Source organism: Megalobrama amblycephala, linkage group LG1, assembly GCF_018812025.1.
Source record: "Megalobrama amblycephala isolate DHTTF-2021 linkage group LG1, ASM1881202v1, whole genome shotgun sequence".
Lineage (NCBI taxonomy): Eukaryota > Metazoa > Chordata > Actinopteri > Cypriniformes > Xenocyprididae > Megalobrama > Megalobrama amblycephala.
The window spans coordinates 4,403,776-4,423,985 of NC_063044.1; the positions used below are offsets into that span (position 1 = coordinate 4,403,776).

Below are 20,210 nucleotides of genomic sequence, written 5' to 3' on the forward strand. Positions count from 1 at the left end.
TGTTTAGTGATTTCACTGAAATGTACAGCATGCTGCCGCTGTCACTTCTAGTTAATACATGTTGTAGTTTGGGAGTGGACAATTTCCACAACATGGTTAATTTACCTTCTAGATGCAATTAATACATAGTCAGTTTTCATAGAGACGGGAGGCTGCAGCGAGCAAGAGAGGCAGATAATCTACTGAAACATGCAAATGATCATTAATGATAATTTAGCCTATACTGTAAGGATCAGCCACTGGAGCTAGGTATTTTTATATTTATTATAGTGTTGTTAGCTTAGCTAAACTCTCTCTCTCTCTCTCTCTCTCTCTCTCTCTCTCTCTCTATATATATATATATATATATATATATATATATATATATATATCTTTTAAAATAAATTAACTTTTTTTTTCTTGGAGATTTTTATCTTATTTATAGGAAATTGAAGTGAGAGATCAGGACGTGACCCAGGTAAGACTCAAACCTTGTCAGCCAACACTTCAAGCTCTGATGAAAGCAATTGTGAGTAACTTTGCTCTTTACTGTATAAATTTGGATATTTTTTTAATTAAAAAATAAATTTTGTTGTATGATAATGGGCTTTCAGCTGTTTTCCTTAAAGTGCCCCTATTATGCTATTTTAAAGTTTCCTAATTTTGTTTTGAAGGTCTCCTACAATAGTTTTATGTGCATCCAAGGTCAAAAAAACAGATGACCAAGTCTGCCATGATTGGTCAACTCTGCTCTTATTGGTCAGACGGCCAAGTGGACCAATGGAAACAAAACCCCCATCACCCGATATCTGAATTTCAGCTCTGGATCTTCCTCAGTACAACACATTGATATAAACAGTATTGATGCCAACAGTTTTACTGTATCAATTCAAGCCTCATTTGAGTCCTCATTCCTTGGAAGTGCATCAGAGTGAATTTGCTTTCACAGTGCAGAAAACAGCATCTTCTCGAAATGTTGTCAACACAAACCGAAGTCTTCCAGGCCTCAGCTACAACTACAGTGTTTGAGGGACAAAGCAGACGTTGTTTGTGGGCAGCCAATGAAGACCACAGGCTGGCATTATGCAAATGTGTTACCACACAGGTTCCTACCTACGTAGGTTCGAGCAGAAAATAAGACTGGAATTATTGATGACTCATTTCAGGCAGTTCAGAATCAGTTATTACTTTTGGATGAAATAATTAAATTTATCCTGCACTTTGATCTTTGAAACTTTGCAGACATTTTCCATTCATATCTATATTACACACTACATTAAAGATAATATCTGTAAAAGCATAATAGTGGCACTTCAAACTCGCACCATCACATACATAATGAGCCTCCATCTCTATGTGAAACTGTTACAAAACTTAAAGACACAGTGATTTTTTTACTTAAATGTTTAGATTTTCCATACATGCATTTGCCACATGGAATCCTGGAAAAAAATCCTTAAAGGATTAGTTCACTTTCAAATGAAAATTAGCCCAAGCTTTACTCACCCTCAAGCCATCCTAGGTGTATATGACTTTCTTCTTTCTGATGAACACAATCGAAGATATATTAATAAATATCCTGACGCATCCGAGCTTTATGATGGCAGTGAACGGGACCAATTAGTATGAGCTAAAAAAAAAAAATTTATCCATCCACATCCATCCATCATAAACGTGAACTCCACATGGCTCTGGGGGCAAAATAAAGGCCTTCTGAAGCGAAACAATGCATTTGTGTGTAAAAAAAAATCCATATTTAAGCTAGTTATGAAGTCAAATATCTAGCTTCCGTCAGAACGTCTTCTGTATTCAATGTATGAAGAAAGTGTAAAACTCTAGCAGTTCACAAAGCTTACACTACATCCTACGCCTTCCCTATTCAACTTACGGAAAAAGTGTAACTGACGCGACGCCAGATTACTTTCTTCGTATTCTTCGTAATTTCAATACAGAAGGCGGTGTGGTGGAAGCTAGATTTTTTACTTCATAACTTGTTAAATATGTATATTTTTTTTTACACAAACGCATTTGCTTCAGAAGGTCTTTATTAACCCTCCGGAGCCATGTGGAGAACACTTTTATGATAGATGGATGTGGATGGAGACACGTTCTTCAGCTCATACTCATTGATCCCGTTCAATTCCATTATAAAGCTTGGATGTGTCAGGATATGTATTAACCCTTTAAAACCGGATGTGTCGTTGGCGACACATCCAACCAAGCTGTATTCATGTTACCGTAACTCTTGAACCGTTTGCGCCATCGTAATAATTCAAATTGCTACAGACAGTAGACAACAAGGGCTTTTATAAGGGTTATTACGGTGCTTTCCACCAGCAAATGGCAGCCGTTTTCAGGGAGAGCGGGTGGAAGGAGGATTTGAACGGAGAGATATGGAGTTTAGGAAGTTTTGGATCGCATAAATAATAAAAGAAACAAACATAAGACTTGGGAGGAGGCTAAATGAGACGTGCATTTCGCATTTGGTGTATGCATCTGTATAATGTGTCCGTGCGGTAAATGTATGCATGCCGATGCGTGCATATGTAGTATATGTATGCGTGTATGAAAAAAAATTCTCCTGAATGAAAACTGTGCAACCAAATGTCACAAAAAGACTTGAATATATGTAATATAGTTGAATTTTCAAGTTTGAAGTGTTAAATTCTTTCGATCATCATTTTTCTCTTCTTTTTTTTTTCTAAATAAAAATCAGATTTTTTTTTTTTTCGGCAATTTAAATTCTATTTACAAACTCACCATATACATTAATGGTCAATAACTGTAATTTATTGAAAGCCAGTTGTTTTCTGAAAAAAATTACACCTTGCACTTGAAGATGGCACATTGTTAGAAAATTTTATAATAAAAAAACATAATATGTGAAAACGGGCTATTTTAGCTTTAGGTTCTAAATTGTTAATATATCTCAGATTATGTTCATCAGAAAGAAGAAAGTCATATACACCTAGGATGGCTTGAGGGTGAGAAATCTTGGGCTAATTTTCATTTGAAAGTGAACTAATCCTTTAATTTACCAAGTCAATAGAGGCAGAATATAAAACAACATACAACTGCATAGTATTATTGGTAACACTTTAGGATCAGGAATGAAGGATCAGTATTCTAAAGTGTTACCGTATTATTATTATTATTATTAGATCTAAAATCCATCTCCACATAACTGTATATTGAACATCAAACAAGTTCTGTTCAGCTGTGATAGTGTCATCACACTGCATACTCGCTTCAGTTTGGATGGATGAATCACTTGTTGCTGGACACTTGTCGCATCACGCCTGGTAAGACCGATTAAGCTACAGATGACAGAGGCAGATTGCGTTAACGTCATGAGTGTCTGTTCCTCCACAGGACAAATGACAGCGGTAATGTGATTTCACAGGGAGATAAAGAGCATGTGTGTTTGAGAACGTTTTATTAAATGAGCGCTGACCAGCATCCAGCTTTTTGCACAGTGTTTCATGTACTTGGACAGATTTAATAAACTCAGAGCTGATCCGTTTAACACACCACAAGAAAGGAAAGCAGGAATGATTGGCAATAAAATTTGAGCTGGTTAAAAACAGAGAAGTCAATGCTAATTCAGTAAGCGAAGGATTATTGTTTCCTACAGCTCTCAGGCACTGTTTGTACTTGTTGAACACCTGTAAGTGCACATACAGCACACATGAACACTGGGATACAAGAGGTTGTAATTATCTCGGGTTATGTGTGCTGCAGCACGTGTGATCACTGAACTTGTAATGAAACTCTAGGTGAACTTGTGGACCCCTGTGTAACCTCTATGCTGTAGATCCCATAGGACAAGTGGTGCTAACAACCTCACGCAACACCGTGTTACACCCAATTCCAATTGAGTGATCAAACTGTTTTAACAGCAATGGGGTCCACCCTAGTAGTAACGTTTGTCTCAATGCCACAAACATACTTCATGCAAAATGACAAACCCCTTTTCTATCTGGCAAGCTTGAATCTGATTGTTTTTCCAATAAGCCTGGGTAGAAAATCTGAGACTAAATTAAGTACTGAGTCATGTCTAAATTTGGTGCAGTCTCTTCTCTTTTAGGCTTTGCTCAGACAAACAGAAACTATTAATATGGCTTTTTTTTTTTTTTTTTTGCATTTTACTTATTCCTTTTGGTTTCAAGAGCTCATGATGAACTCATGATAATCAGAACTATGGCAAGTGTAAAATGTAAATCTGCTATATAAAGCAGATACTGACTACACAACCTGGTCTCATTGTTAATCCACAGGTATTAATACTTAGCATTTTCAGCTGCAAAAAATACATTTTTGTACATTTGGATAGATGCTTACAATATGAATGTATTGACAACATTTAAATGTAAACATTATTTCATATTTACAGCTAAAGAAACGTAAAAAAAATCATAAGGATTTGTATAATTGGGTTAACCTTGAAGGCCGTTGCACACTGAAATTTTCGTATGTCTTTTTACGTATTCGTGATACTAAAAATTTGTCACGCAGAGACACCTTGCACACTGAGTCTGATGCATATTAACAAAGTCCCTTTAAGACAAGTCATTTTACTCAGCGGCCATCTTTGAAACGAATCATGACAAAAAAACTATTTTTCAGGCTGGATCAAGCTAATGCGCATGCGCAAACCTAAATGCGCATCTCTAAATGCGAGTCTGACTGTTTCTATAGAAACCAGTGCTTCTAACGGCCGCTGCAGTGACGCGATGACTTTACCAGTCGGCGATTGGTTCTTATTTAGAAGGCGGGACTTATTCTGCCATATTGCGTTACACTTTTTCCCATTCAAAACAATACGAGTGACACGTCTTGTGTTATTCTATAGTCTTTGATATTAATGAATCCATTATGAAAATATTCGCAAAACGAGAACTTCTTAAAAAGAGAAAAAGAAGGATAATATTGGGTCCATCCAATCCCGAGTTTGCGTAGAGAGGAAGAAGAGTTCCACCTCATTAAGGAGCGTGATTATCCCGAGCGTTTCAAAGTTTACTTCAGGAGGTCAGTGGCTCAGTTTGACGCTTTGCTAGCGATACTGGCACAATCTGTCTTTATATTCCGTCTCTTTGTATTCCGCACTTTGTTTGTCATACAATGCTACTGCTTTGTGCTGTAGAAGACATGGATCAACTTGTCACATGGCATTCAGGATTTTGGCATTCACTTGTATGGTGGCTCTGAATTGTCAAAACATCTCTCAAAATGCATGCCACGGATGCGAAAAACGCAGAAAAACTAACCTGATCCAAATTTTTTTTATGATGGGCAAAAGTTTCGGAGGCAGTTTGTAAACATGATTGATACAACGTGAGATCGTATTTATTATTATTATGCGAAAATTTCGGATGCGAGTTTCGGACTCAAGCTGCCTTTCCACTGCACACGACGGTCCAATGTCGTTTGTCGTGTGCAGTGGAAAGGTGGCTTTAAAGACCCTTTTACCGTTTTATAGATAAATTGTAGATCCCTCAACCCTACCCCCAAACCCAAACTAGGGCTGCACAATGATTAATTGCGATTAATCGTTTGCAAAACAAAAGTCTGTGTTACGTAATACATGTGTGTGTTCTGTGTATAATAATTATGTATATTTAAATACATGCACATACATGTATATATTTAAGAAAAAAAAATATTTATATATAAAATATTTATATTTATATGTAATATAAAATATATATAAATATGTATATTTATTTATACATGAATATATTTCTTAAATTTATACATGTATGTGCATGTATTTATATATACATAATTATTATACACAGAACACACACATATATTACGTAAACACAGACTTTTATTTTGCAAACGATTAATCGCGATTAATCGTTGTGCAGCCCTAACCCAAACATAATAATTTTATAAAGAATATGAAAATATATAAAACGTATATGACAAATGAATACATTAGAATGAAAGTATTAATGCCACAATTTTTATATTGATAAATAAGGATTCGCACACCTATTTGTTAATACATACATAATTTACATTTTAGTTCTGGATAAAAAGCTTTGGATAAAACCGTCTGTCAAATGAAAAAATGCTGTCAATACGTCAGTATTGTATGTTTCAGTGTGTATGAAAACGTAAATGTATGTGTGGTAGAAACACACTTTATGTAAACATACATGAATACTCATGAGATCATGTTGGACTACACTGTCTGAACAAACAGATACGGTTATTGTGTACAGTCATCCGAACTCGCAACTGGGTGCAATCTGAAGTGAACTCCACTATGACATTTTTCTTTGCCTCAAATACTCCCCTCTGTCTGTCTGACACACTGTAATAGGAAAATGAGCAGTGTCTGGACAGAATGCATGGCACAGAGGATAAAATCTTCCCGTCTATCTTCCCCTTTGCTGTGTTACCTGATTTGGTCCTATGATTCACAGAGGAAAATATATTTTTAAAATATACTCTTTGCTGCCTTAAATGGGAGAACTAAAAATATCCTATTAGGCATAGACTGGTAGCAATGAGAAAACTGCCTTCAGAAAGGTGAAAAACAACAATAAACATCACAGGTTCAATGTGATGCTTCCCACCACACAGTGTGATATATCAGCCTAAAGCCGGGTGCACACTGTATGATTTATAATAGTCCTTTACGACTGTTGTTTGTCAGACTGTACTATCCCTGTTGTAAGCCATGTCACACTTGTCATTAATGTCAGAATGTACTTACAGCAGACACGATGTATTAGAAATGGACGCACAAGAAGACTCGTCCAGAGTTTTACATCAGGAATTTATGACACTTTCAGAGATGTGAGCTGTATTTACATGCAGAATAGAAATGTTGGCTAAAACAAATCAAAAACAAATCTCTAGCATTAATTATGAGCATGGCTTCACTTGAAAAGAAAACTGGAAAAAAACAAAGACAATGTGTGTGTTTGTTGTTTTCTCACTAAATGCATTATCAGGTTCGGCACTCTCATTGGTTTTTGATTTGATGGTTGTCATAAGAGAAGCCACACTGCAGGACTGTTTGTCAAATCTTCTGACACTGACATTTTGATCGCAATGTCATCAATCTGCTGTCAGTGAACATGTCAAACTAGACTTCAGATTTTGACCTATAGGATCTGAGGAATCTTTAGGATTCACAAAATTTGTCTCAGACGGACAAATTGTGGCCAAAATCTTACAGTGTGAGTCTGGCTTAAAGCATCTCTATTCCAGGAATAGAGGTACCGATATTGATTAAAACATGAACTATTCTCATAGGTCCCACAAGTATGTGGTTTCCACAATTTACATCCATACCTTCAGACTCAGGTTTTGTGAACAAAACCTATAATAAATGAACAGGCTAAATTAATAAATTATTTATTCTCTCATGTCAATGCACTTACTCTTAATTTCTTACTTAAAACTCTGAAAAAAAAGCTGAATAAAGCACAAGCAAATCAATTTATAGTGTGAGCTCTGAATAAGCATTTCATTGATTGAACAAGCTTACACTTTCTACATTACTGAAATTCATAATTTATTTATTTTGGCCAGGGGGGTTATTAGACATGAATGACATCTGGGGTTTAGTACATTAATGCAAAGCAACCTACAAGCATAAATAATTTGATTGCACTTCATCGTAATGGTTCAAGGGAAACACCAAAAGCCGAACATTCCCTAGTAGGATGAAGATCACAACCAAAATGAACAGTGCAGCACCAACCAATTACGTGCACAACAATTGTGTTTTGTCTCCTGCTGCTGTCTGTAGAATTCGGATGCACTGATTCCATCGCATCACATCACATGTTAGTCTGCATTCTGAGCAGATTCAAAGTTTTTGCATTCCATACTCTTTGTAGATAGAATCTTTTTTTCTAAAAAAGTGCCAAAAATGTAAAACAACATTTGTTCATTCTTATCAATGTGCAAAACATTTGTTCACTCAATTAGGCAAAGGCGAGAAATTAAAAATGACTACTATGCCAATGAAAAGGATGGCGCCATCAGGGCATTTGAAGAAATGTATGGCTGCTGTCTCTTGAGGTTTCCATATAAAGAACAACCGAAAAGGTCCCCAGTTACAAATGTCGTCATCATTATGGAGATTCAGCCTTCATGTTCAGCAACAACAAGTAATGCATATGTGAGATATAACTTGTCCTGAAGGTCTATATAATAAGCAAAATTCATGAGAGACGAGGACTGTTGAGGTCTTCTCAGTGAGAAGAGAAAATGAGAGTGAAACAACACAGAATCTTTGTCACATACGCTCACTATCCCAGCATGTATATTTAAATAAGATGTAAATTACTGAAGATTATTCAAGTATAGCATGCCTTGAGGTTTATACCCTATGAACTGAAAGACCTTTTCTCTAGAACTTAATTGCTTGTTATGAAATGCTATCTTGTCTTGTAACAGCTTCTGTGTGATGCTGTAGCCGGTAGAAAAACCTGTAAAAGTCTAAGTGCATCAAATGGTTAATGGCCACTTCAGGTCTCCTCAAGCATTAAAACAGTCTGGATGGGTTTATGTTTGCATTGCAAACATAGTAAACGTGTACACTCCTCAGAGTTAATTCAGATTATTATTTTTTTTTTTTAGGTACCAGGAAAAAGCAGATGTTGAGCCCAGATATGACGTAGAAGCAACCAGTGTTGCCAGCTTGACTGGTTATCTGCTCAAATAGGCTGGTTTTGAACAAGGAAGTGGAGAGAGCTATCCATTATCATTCTCATTCATCTCAATGGCAATTGCTTGGCTGGCGCATGCAGCCCAGGAAGAACTCAACCTGGATGCTTCCATCTTTTCTTCATGTGCATTCAGTTCGAGAAAGAGCCATAAGTGTTTTTTTTTTTCAGTCATATTTTGTGTTCTGCATGACAATGTTTGGTCTTAGTGGAATAGATCTGCTACACTGCTGCTGGTGTTGCAGAGCAAGTATGAGGCTTCCTACTGCCAATACATACACGACACACCTACTGCCAATACATACATGACACGCTGCTGCTGCTGCTGCTGTACAATATAGCATACATGAATTACCCGTATAATAGATCTATACAGGTGGAGCTGGGGAAGGTGAAGGGTTTCTGAAATCACGCTGCAACTGCTACAGCAAATGCTGACCAAGTATTTGAAGGTTGAGCAGTGAGCTCATTGGCTACTGATACAGCAGGAACCAATCAGCTGTGCTCTATAGAGAATCATGTGATTGCAAGCAGTTAAAGGGGCTCTATGTAGGAATGACACCGAGTGTTCAAAATAGGTACTGCAGTCCAAATTCAAAATATTGTTTGGCCCACCCCCTCGTTAAAATACGCGGGTTGCCAGCAACAAGAGGGAGCGCAATTGACAATGAAAGCTGAGGAGACTTAAACATTGAAACTTATGAGTTGATTTATCTGTTTTAATATGCTGTTGTTCCCAGTTTGTTTGCTGGTTTCCATGGCTGCAATATGCGGTGTTTTCCGCCAACTGGCAACCTGTGATGTCGAAATACTATTGGATAAACTGGCAACATGCGGTTTAGCACAGACCAAAACAAAGACAGACATTCCGACACGGAACGCACATTTCAAAGTAGAATATCTGGCTGTAGCATTGTGTTTCTGAGGAACAAATAGGTGAACTTAGCATGTTTCCTACATATCTGCAAACATATCAGGGTATTTTTATGCTTTATTAAAGTAAAAATCTTACATAGAGCCCCTTTAAGTATCTATCAGCCTGTGCAATCTAGAATTTCATGATTGAACTATGTATTTTTGGGTGAAATGTTACTATAAAGGGGGTCGCACATTGAACAAGAAACACTAGCAACATTGTGTCATGCAGGTAGGACAAAGTGCAGGTATCACACATAGAATGTGTTGTTCTGTTTTGGTGAGCTCAAGTTCAAAACAGTGAATCTACTCAATATACAGGAAAAAGTTACAACATTTTTGCATTTCAAGCACGAATGTCAATACGTTTCCAGGTTGAAATATTCATTGCAATCAAAGACATGTAAATGAAAGATAAACACTTCTAGACAGTTTGTGTTGAATACTGCTTCACTTAATGACAGAAAAGAACATAGAACAAATACCAACATAACACAACCACAACTGTGAAAACTGACAGCCTACCGTTTCCAGTACTATGCCGAATTCCTGCCAAATTATTACCCCCCTCATTGAAGTTACCTGATTTCCTAATCCTGAGATAGAATAAAGGTTACAAAAAGCAAGCATATTCGAGTTTAAACCCAGTTTAAATATATCGCTACATTTAAAAACTACAAGTGGTTCCTCAGTTATTACAGCTCGCGCTTAGCGTCTTTGGTGATTATTTGCTAAAGTCTATGAACGGCGAAAAAAGAAAAGGCTCTGGAAACACTATTACTCTAATTTTACAATGAACAAACATGTTATTAAAATACAATTAAATGGCCAACTTAATTTTGGACAAATAAAATGTCATCAACTGGTCCTGTGCGCGTGGATTCAGTTCAAACTGTGGAAGATAATATTGTTTTATCTAAAGTAAATTGGCTATCTTCTTAAACAACTTTAAAATTTAATTACTTTCATTTGGTGAACATATGCAGAATACAAAATAGACGTGTAAAAGTTTCTCTTTGTGTTCACATGCTACGCATACAAAATACATAGCCTAATCATTCAGTAAACATTGTATAGTTTTCTCTGGGTATATGTTTACATAACGTACTGTTTTGTCCTATCACAGTCTCCAGCATTGATAAGAATGAGGTTAAGCAATCAGACAACTTGTTTTTAAGAGTTGTCTTTCGCAAGAGTAACCTACATAAACCGATAGATTTTACTTTAGGTGTTACTTATTTTTCTCCACACACACACACACACACACACACACACACACACACACACACACACACACACACACACACACACACAGTTTGATAGGTCAAAATATGCGCATGATATTGATATTAGGAGCCTCAGAATAAATGTCGCTTTAACTGAACTTCCCTTTTGCTCTGAAACACAAAGCAAAAGAAGCAACTTTGTGCAGTTTACCTATCCAGGGCAAACTACTCGTAAAGGTCACAGTTGAGGAATAAATGTGTGTTTTACCTTTAGCTCGTTTAATTCCGCGAAAGTCCCCAATCTGCGTTCCACAAGCGGGCATCTTCAGAGGAACAAAACTGAATCCCAGTGCAGGATTAAACACGTAATCCAATCCTGAATGGACTGATGCAAGATGAGTCCTTCAGAGAATATCAATCTGCTCTTCAGGTTTGGTGTGACTGGTCTGTGGTGACACACATACACACACACGCGAGTTCCAGCGCGCGGACAGAATGAAGCGCTCAAAGTGAAGCTGCGGAGCGCGCGTCTGCATCATCAGCCTGACGTCAACACTCAGCCCGGCGACCACTGCTAACTGAATTATACATTAAACTAAAGGACGGCACGAATTATGCAGTCAACACAATGAGACTAATGTGAGACAATTTAATGTAGAAAATAACGTCCAACTTCTGCAAATATGATACTGAATGTGACACTTTTATTTATATTACTAGTATCCTCTGCCAAGTAACATGTTTACTACACACTGGGGACCAATTAGGAACAATTTTCACTTGGACATTGCTAGTAACTTTCAGAAACAATTATAGCCTAAAGAAATGGCATGTAACAAATGTGAAATTTTGAAGTAGAAAAACTGAAATAATATTTTCTTATAAAATACTCATACTCCAATAATCCTCAGAAATTGTAAATAAAACTTAGAAATGATAAAACGCTTTTTACTCTAGTAAGTAATTCTCAGGCTAGGTTTATTTAAGGTAATGTATGTAAAAGCACACATTTTAAAGTCTGGCTACAGAAAAAAAAGAAGAAAAAAATCACCAGCATAAATGTAAAAAGTAACAAAAATATCAAACCATTGTTTTGGCCAACAGTAACTATTACTATAAATATTATATTGTATAAAATGAAAACATATAAAATATATGTGACCGCCTGACATCTCTTTGTTTATATGTGATATAGTTGACTGTTATCTGAATGTCAGTGTGGGTTTATCCAACAGCTATATTAAACAATGCTACACACTTCTTAGGCACCTAAAGCTTTAATGAAACTGAATGGTCTCTGTTTTACATATGATAAAGTGTAAGACTGAATACACACAAAGAAACTCTCCATTTAGGGGCCTAAAGAAAATCCAGGCAGTGCTGTTACTCACTTGTCATATATAGAGTGTAACGACACGATACTGTCCTCTGCATGTAAACATTGTGTTTATCAACCTAAAGATTAGGAAATGGAAACCATCACAAAGTCATCATGCAAAAAACACGCTGTGAATGGGATCCATTTCTGTGTTTCGTCTGTGGAAATCTGCCCCCCTCTGCTGTGTGATTTATTTTTTTGTGTGAAGAATCGCTGGGAGGTCCATCAATACACTGAAAGCCTCACACTGGGTAATTGCAACATTTGCTTAGTCGCACAATTAAATGTTAATATACCATCATTGAACATTGTTTCTTCAGAGATTATTCAAACCCTATATATATATATATATATATAGTACAGTATATATACACACACACAAATATAATCATATATATATATATATATATATATATATATATATATATATATATAGTAAATAAATTTATAATGTCACAGAAGATTCCTATTTCAAAAAATTTAATCAAAGAATCCTGAAAACATGTATTACCTTTTCCACAAAAATATGACGCCGCACAACTGTTTTCAACATTGATAATAAGAAATGTTTCTTGAGAGGGAAAGAGGGAAATCATCATATAATGATTTCTGAAGACTGGAGTAATGATGCTGAAAATACAGCTTTGATCACAGAAATAAATTAAATTTTTAAAATAAATTAAAATAGAAAACAGTTATTTTAAATTGTAATAATATTACACAATATTATGTTTTTTGTTTTGTTTTTTTTTTACTGTTTTTGATCAAATAAATGCAGCCTTGTTGAGCAGAAGACATTGCATTCAAAAGCAACAAAAAAATAAATAAATAAATAATAAATAAATAAATAAAACATTGTACTGACCCCAAACATTTGGCAGTGTGTATGAGTTTTGACATAACAATTTTGACATTATGGGGCCATTTGGTTGGCTGCATGAGGAAAACAGCTTATAACTCATACCTAGTAATGTCTGAAAATGTAAAAATTGCAAAGGTTTTAGGTTTAGGTGTAGGGTTGGGGGATAGAATATACAGTTTGTACAGTATAAAAACCATTAGGCTATGTCTATGGAAAATCAACGTAAAGATATAAAAACAAGTGTGTGTGTGTGTGTGTGTGGGGGGGGGGGGGGGTGTTTGTGACATATCAGGACACAAATTTGTATAGGTACGACAGGTATTACAAGGAGAGGGTGACTTATGAGGGCATCACCCCATGTCCCCACTTTTCAAAAGGCTTATAAAGCATACAGAATTAGTTTTTTGGAGAAAGTAAAAATGTGCACAGTTTTCTGTGATGGGTAGGTTTAGGGGTAGGGGTAGTGTGGGGGGATAGAAAATACGGTTTGTACAGTATAAAAACCATTACGCCTATGGAATAATGATTTTTGAAGTAGCACCAGTTTCTCAACCAATGACATGAATTGTGGGTGGGACTATCTTTTTGTTTAACCAATAGCAGACTGATGAGGGTTCAGGAAACAATTTTATTTGTTGACACTACTGACATATGCTGAACTGCATATACCATACTATTACAAGTAGTATACTAGTACACAGTTCTGAATTCAGCAATAGACAATATGCAGTGTAATGGAAAAGAGCTTCATGAAGATTCTTCAGCAATTCTCCTTTTGTGTTCTATGGAAAAAATAACAGCGTACAGGTTGGGAATCACAGGAGGGTGAATAAATAGAATATTTGTTTCTGGGTACACCGTCCTTTTAAAGGATTACTGAAGAATGTTCGACTGCACACTTCCCTCCAACATTTCTTCCTTTAACCCCACTGCCCTGACTAACAGCCCTTATAAAGCTCGCCTGACTCCACTCAACCTGAACACTGTCCTTCAGCCTCAAGCCATTCACGTGTAGAATCGTGATCCCCTGCTTACGGTGACACTGCAGTAATTGCCGCTGTGTGGGAGTCATCAGGCCCACGGATGCATCTGTTAGTGTGTGCCACTGAAATACCAAGCAGAATAAATACCGATGTCATGGGTTATTGACCCCATGATGAGTGACTAGCCTACTAGGGAAGTATTAATAATTACCAAGCAAGCATGTTAATTTGAGAGGAGAGGCTGTGCCTCAGTTCGAGTGATTCAATTCAAACAATGATTTTTTCACTTGGATTCATCAGGGTCTGGGTTTTGGGGTAGACTGTGGATTTAAAAATTGAAGTACTCAAAATGTATTTTTCATGTGGCCAAATATGATGCTGAAACATACGGTGGCACCTTATAAAAGCCTTCTGTTTATGAGCTGTTTATAATTCAGTCTTCATTTCTTTTCTTTTTTTTTTTTTTTTACAATGGGAAATCTTCTGGAAACTTGTATTGCTTTTCTGAGTGTTCACTGTCGTTGTCATAAGCATCGGATTTTCTAAAGCGGCAAAGTTCCCAGACACTCACATTCATTTTTCTATTGCTCATCTGATCCAAGCATTTATCCACTGACCCACAAAATACTGAGACAGATGTAAGTATGATGTTATAAAATTAAACACATTGAATTGATGGTCAAAAAGAATGCTGACATCAAAAACTCCATCTTTAAACATATTTAATGTGGAAAAACAGTAATTCAGGATGTCATTGCAATTACTGTTATTTGTTTGTTTGTTGCATTCCAGTTTTGAATTGGAAATGAACAAATTATCTACCTAAAGCCTGACCTTCAGACCAATAACAAAACAAAAGCATCACATGACTATTTATCAAAATTTGTTACATTGTGGCATATTTGAGGAGCATATTGCATCACAATGAAAAGTTTGCATGATGGTATACAACCTAACCTAATTAATATTCATGAGCTAAGCTTTTGCATTGCTGTGACATTGCCTGGTCTGTCCCCACCGCTTCTTAAAACAAAGTGACACACATGCACTGAAGGATAAAAAACAACATTGCAAAACTTCAAAAGACATAGTATTCCTCCCCAGGTCCTACATGGCCCTGTTTACGGCGAACTCTGTCCCAATACAAAGTTCATTGCCTCATTTTGAAGATAAGCTTTGGTGAGTCAAACTATTCTGAGTGAACAACACAGGCCACTGTTTATTCTTTCACTGTTTCACCCTATAAGAATAAAAACAGTTTTTAGATCAAACTTTAAAGAGCAAGAATGATTTTTAATGTAATTGCAAAACAAATTAAATTACAACAAAAAATTAGTTTAAAATCTAGGTAACACTTTATTTTAGGGTCTAAATATAAATCTCTCCAACAGTGTGTAATGTTAGCTTTAGCCACGGAGCACTATCAAACTCGTTCAGAATCAAATGTAAACATCCAAATAAATACCATACTTACGCGATTAGACATTCTGCATGACAAACACTTTGTAAAGATCCATTTTGAGGGTTATATTAGCTGTGTGAACTTTGTTTATGCTGTTAAAGACAAGCGCGAGCTCCGGGGGCGGGGAGCACGAGAATTTAAAGGGGCCGCAGCCTGAATCGGCGCATATTTAATGATGCCCCAAAATAGGCAGTTAAAAAAATGAATTAAAAAAAATCTATGGGGTATTTTGAGCTAAAAAATCACAGACACATTCAGGGGACACCTTAGACTTATATTACATCTTGTGAAAACACGTTCTATGGCACCTTTAATGCCTTATTTCTCCATGACTTTATTCTACATTCTCAATCCTACCCAAAACCTAAACTTAACAACTACCTTACTAACTATTAATAAGCAGTAAATTAGGAGTTTATTGTGGGAAAAGTCATAGTTAATAGTGAATATGTGTTCCCTATACTGAAGTGTTACTAAAATCTATAATATATGCCCTTATATATTGGGGTGGAGCTATTTGTTACATGGAGACGTTGTCAACATTTAAGCAACTACAAAGTTCTTAGTCAAAAGTCCAGTAACACAAATGTTTGTTTTTCTCTAGCAGAATTTGTTTTCATGTCCAGCACTAGGGCTCACAAAAGTTCAAAGTGTGTTTAATGAGAAGTTCAGAATTTTTGTTTTTGTAGTCAATTATAGCCAAGTTTTTAAAAAGGTACCTACCCTAAAAAACAGCACGAGAGCTAGTAAATATAATGATTGCAAGCAAAAAAACAAACAAACAAACAAACAAAAAAATTTAGTCATTAAACTTGCACTAGGCACACTATAAAAAATGTCTTTGTTACAGTAGAAACCTGTTTATTGGTTAACTGGCTGAACGTGTTTTCACCAAGTGCAACATGTTCCTGGATCAACATCTTTGTTGATCCCGGGACAACATTCCAATCAACCAATCAGATTCGAGGAACAAGTTTACATTCAAGTTTAGGTTTACAACCAGGGTTAGGTGCTTCAACATCACCTGTCATTTCCCTCTGATTTTAGGGATAAGTTATGCGTAGGGTTATGGTTAGGACTAAATTTTCAGACAGGACTGTTGTTCTAAACATGTTGACCCAGGAACGCATCTAACTCAGCAAAATCATGACAGTTACCTGACCATATACAGTGAAAACCGCAAATGGTTTATCATTGCATTAAATGTAATTTCACTGTAAAATACTGTCACCATAATACATTTAGTTTAGGGTCCAGTTCTCACTATAAACTAGTTGCTTATTAGCATGCATATTACTAGGATATTGGCTGTTTATTAGTACTTATAAAGCAGATATTAATGTCTTATTATGCATGACCATATTGTGCACCCCTTAATCCTACCCAATACCTAAACTTAACAACTACCTTACTATTAATAAGCAGTAATTAAGAGTTTACTGAGGCAAAAGTCATAGTTAATAATTAGTTAATAGTTAGAATTGGACCCTAATCTAAAATGTGAATGTAATTACCATATAACAGTAAAAAAGGCATTCCTAGTCCCTGCGTGACAATCACATATGATTTTATATAATAAATATTTTTATTTCTTCTTATTTTTGTTATCAGCAGTTGCATTTTCTGTTTTTTAGTTAAGTTTTATTGCATTATTTTAGTGTCATGTGTGATACCGTGATGTTTTGTCTATGTGTGTATGTGCACTGTCTACATAAAAGTAATCACCATGTTTTTTGGACAGGCCACTTACGATGAACTAATGAACTCATTCATTTGTGTTATTATTACGGTTATTATAAGTAGATTTTAAGGTAAATTTATAGCAGATTTTGCAGTGAACCGTTATATGAATAAGGTTGTATGTTGTAAAATATTCAGGCACCAATGTGCCATCCCCTAAAACCTGAATTTCTGGCCAATTTTTCACCATAAATTTAACAGGATATTTTTTAACAGGGCACTTCTGCTAATCAGCTAAGCAGGTAAAATCCCCCACACAAAAAAACGAATACTGGCAAATTAATCTAGTACTACTCACTAAAGCTGATAATATTTCTTTCTTGTCCAATATTTTGAATAAACGTTGACCTTCAGCCAGCATGTACAGTAGTTGGATGGGAATTGACTATTCCCTGAGGTGTATTTCCTGGCAGGTCCAGCTGTTCAGATTCCCATGCACACCAAAGCCGGCAGTGAACTGTGAAAAAATGTGACTTCTCTCAGGCCTGATAAAGAGCTACAGGAGCCATAAAACTGAACGTGACATTGACCGACTACAACTGGCAAACCACTTTCAGATCAAGGCGTCAGTAAATTAATGTCTTCTGTTTTTTAAAGGATTACAGAGTTCTCTGAACTGACAGTGGGTGTTAAAGTACGAGATTCCTTATAAATGGTGCTGAGTACTTCCAGAGTCAGAGCTAAAGGTCCAGAACTGCTGCAGTTTTCTGTGAAAATCCATCATCAAGCCTGAACCATTAAGGATATTATGTTCAGTTCTGAAAGAAGAGCTTTTTGAATTGGATAAATGCTTCTTCCATAGTCTTCCAAAGATCAGTGTATCAAATTGCTTTGGGCTTTTGAGTCATTCGCCGGAATAGACTGATTAATCTACAATGTTCTTTGAAAAGGCTCTCTCATTTCTATGGAAAGCGTGTTACAATAGCAGCCAGGTAAATTATATAAATGTAATTTTCAGAGGCATTGGCACTGAAGACATTAACATCGCCCTTGTGACCTTTGTTGTACACACTACGAATTGTAGTCAAAGTGCTATCCTGATAAATAAAGCTGGGGTTTGCAATGCAAGTAAATTTCTGTTTTGCTTTCATATGCCAGAATGTTTGCATATCAAAGTGTTATCCTGCCAAATGCATTAATAGCGTCTGGAATTTAAAGTGCATTAGAGTACTGAAGATAAGCCAGTTTCAAATCAGCACAGCAACAAGTAAATTGAATTTGTCATACATACATTTACTCTTTGATTGCAGTCTTGCAGTCTCATCCATACAGATGCTAAATGTGTTTTCCAAACTCTACTGAACATTGTCCTTAAATGACTCCAGAGCTAAGAAACCAAAATCGACTTGTGGCCGTTAAGGACATCCCATTATTCCTGAGCTACTGTGTCATGTGGAGTTTGTTGGAAACCTCAAATGAACAGGCCCTTCAGAATCTCAAAATGCTATGGAAATTGCAATTGGAAAGGCTGAATGGTCACAATGATCTTTTTAGTTTTGGCACTGTGATGGAAGTGTAAGCGGCTCAGATTTTCCAAACAGATGGTAAAATAAACAGATAAGAGATCTTTGGAGGAAAGAAAAAATAAGTGAATTCTGTTAAGTGACTAAGTGCTGAAACTCATGGACTGTGGAGATATATTTATAAAGCAGAATTAGAGAGTTCCCCAGAGAATTTCATCTCCTGTGGTGAGAAAGAAAACAGGATAAAATGTCCTTCATCAAAACTGCAATTCAGAAAGGAGCTGCCAGGGGGAGCTACTGTTCAGAGCCAGTGTAAATGCCATCCACTTGCACATATGTTGCTGTATATGTTACTAAAATGTTACTTTGTTTAGAAACTACACAAATTATTGAGCAGTGGGCCAAAGAGTTACAAAATGAAGTCTAGCATGTGCTTTCAAACGTTTTGCTCTCTTCAAAACCCCTCATTGCAATGACGTGTGCCAACTTGACAGACAGAGAATTTCTGTTTCTGTCCAGGTTTGAGTTACAAAGAGTTACAAAATGAAGTCTAACATGCGCTTTCAGACGTTTTGCTAACAAACTCTCTCTTCAAAACCCCTCACCTTGTCAACCTGACAGACAGAGAATTTCTGTTTCTGTCCAGGTTTGAGTTCTTAGGAAACACATTTCAGTGATTTCTATCTGGTAATGGGGATTACATGAGTGGGGAGTCATTTAAAGCACCTTTGAGGCTGTAAAATATGACTGGAAGGCAACATTTGTTCCTCTGCAAGCATTCAAGCATTCTCGTCTTGATGCCTTGAGAATGCCAATAAAGAGAGAAGTACAAAAGCCAAGTGTTGGCCAGACATCAGTTTTTAATACCTTAAGGAACCCAGAGTAGTTTTATCAATGCCAGTTGAAAGTTCATAAAAAAAGAGTCTTGGCAGAATAGGATGAAATGAAGATAAATTTGTATCAAAGGCCAAATAATACATTTAATAAACAAACTTTACCAGATTGTAACAGGCCATTTACAAATGCATTTGTCTCACGGCACGTTTTCTGGAAATAATTATTCTTCACTCTGAATCCTGGCCAAAGAATGTGTCTTCATTTAAAATGTTGGCAGATGAGCAACCCAACAACTGAGTTCAACTTGCACACTAAACGAAAACCAGGACTTTTAAACAAGGCCTTTATGTTTATTCATGCTATTAATTAAAGGGTTAGTTTACCCCAAAAAAATAAATAAATAATTTACTCACTCTCATGTCGTTCCAAACCTGTAAGACTTTTGTTCATCTTCAACCATAAGTTAATATATTTGAATGAAATCTGAAAGATTTACTGTTCCTCCATTGACAGTCCACGCAACTACCTCTTTGATGCTTCAAGAAGTTCATGAAGAGATCGTAAAACTAATCCATATGAATGATGAGTTTGAATCCAAATTTTCTGAAGAGACATGATCGCTTTGATGAACAGATCAAATTTAGGCTTTTATTTTAACACATTAATTCAAGC

General features: G+C 36.2%; 1 protein-coding gene across 3 annotated transcripts in view; it reads right to left on the reverse strand.

Moving 5' to 3' along the window:
• The window catches only part of gcgra (glucagon receptor a), a 75,752-nt gene extending 64,401 nt beyond the window's left edge, over positions 1-11,351 (reverse strand). For 2 of the 3 annotated variants that reach the window (XM_048170033.1, XM_048170113.1), the window contains exon 1: positions 11,082-11,351. The gene's annotated coding sequence lies outside the window, so the exon portion shown is untranslated. The remainder of the gene's footprint in view (positions 1-11,081) is intronic. The other variant, XM_048169947.1, reaches the window with a different exon arrangement.
• Positions 11,352-20,210: the final 8,859 nt, after the last annotated feature.